Source organism: Rhyacophila brunnea, unplaced genomic scaffold (genome assembly GCF_057557595.1).
Source record: "Rhyacophila brunnea isolate RB1 unplaced genomic scaffold, BYU_Rbru_1.0 scaffold_69, whole genome shotgun sequence".
NCBI lineage: Eukaryota > Metazoa > Arthropoda > Insecta > Trichoptera > Rhyacophilidae > Rhyacophila > Rhyacophila brunnea.
In genome coordinates this window covers 1277153-1278953 of record NW_028233338.1, presented here as the reverse complement: position 1 = coordinate 1278953, position 1801 = coordinate 1277153, and positions in this window count along the sequence as shown.

The following is a 1801-nucleotide window of genomic DNA, read 5'->3' as shown; positions in this document are numbered from 1 at the left end:
TAAAATAGCAAACGATTCGCACCAGATACCATCTAAAACAGCAGAAACTAAAGTTATATGTTGTGAAAAAAAGAAATCTTATACATTAAATGAAGATCTCTCATCAGAAAAAATCAAAATTCGTGAAGCCAATACAAAATTTAAAGAAAAAACTTTGATATCGCATTCAGAGAGCCCATTCATAAATACGTATAAAATTTTGAAGAATGAAGACAAGGATCAAGAAAAATTATTAAAAATTATATAAAAGAAAAAAAATTGATATTTAAAATACATTTACATCAAAGGAAATAAGATCGAAATTTATGTCAACGAATTTACGACTATTAACATTGATCATATTTGTAATATATATAGGAAATTTATTCAGATCCATGTACCAAACTTCTTACAGATATTTATTCTCTAACAGTAGTATACCTGCTGTTGTTACAGACGCTTCGCCATATTATTATATGACTTCTAAAATCGATCATCTAATCTATATGATAAATAGGATATCTGAATATTCAGACTACTTTGGTAATCTTATAAACAGAAAAAAATGTCAATGTTGTAGGACATATAAATCAGAATAAGAAATTCAACCCCAAAAAATTAAGTAGTTTATTCAACGAGATTTGTACACACAAAATCTGAAATCAACGAATTATCAGAATCCGTTGATTTCTGTTCCAGTAATTATATAAAGAATATAAATGTTGATTTTACGATCATGAAGATTTTAAAGCCCATCTAAATCAAGATATGAAAATAAAAAATTTTCGATGTTTGAATGGCAAATGAGACAAATTATTTCTATTTAGGTATAGTAGTAAATTTGTCGAAAGAAGAAGGCCACACTTCAGACTTTATGATTCGTCATACACATGTTGTTGCATACAAAAACTGTGATTTCCTCTATCTAACTATACAAATAATAGAATTTATTAATACAGTCTTTTATAATACATTGTTTTTAACTATGTACGAAGTGTAGTATTCATCATGTCTTATAAAAGAAATACATATTTAAAATCAGTAGAAATATTGTGTTAGTCCCTTATACAAAATGCTATAATTATTGTTAGCACACATTAACAAATAAATTGTAAGAAAATTAAACGCTCTCAAAATAATTTACAGCTTAAGCTATTATGTTTTTAATTCGTGATTCAAAGAACCCTAAGTATGTTGAATAAGGTATATGTTTATACAATTGAAAAGTAATATAAATATAAAAAAATTAAATGGAGAATTATAATAGAATCAAGGTATTATAATTTCAGGCTAATCATTTTTATTAACTATTATGAATCTACAGATAAGATAAAATGTATTTCGTATGATTTTTTTGCAAAAATCTTGACAATTCGTGGGAATTCGTATTATATAAATATAATAGCAATTCTACAAGACTTTTATCCTTTGTACAAAGGTACTATTGAAAAAATATGTATAATGGTTTCTAAAGTCGATTCGGATCACAAAAAAGAAAATAGTGAAAATAATGATTGCGTCGTTAGATTCGCTGTTTTATTAGCAATGTCAAAATAAATTATACATAAAATAAAATTCCCTAAATCCTCACGTATATAAATGGGAAAAATATGTCGAATCGTAATTTAAATTATTGTATTGTATTTATTATGAAAATGTTTGTTCTTTTTCTAATTTTTATGATAGAATATTTATATTTTTTTTACCATGGCATTTTCGATATAATGTCTATAGAATTATCATAAATATACTGTATTATTTTTTGATGGCACTTTTTTTTATATACAAGAGAGGTAATTATATAATTTTTTGGCAATGTTTT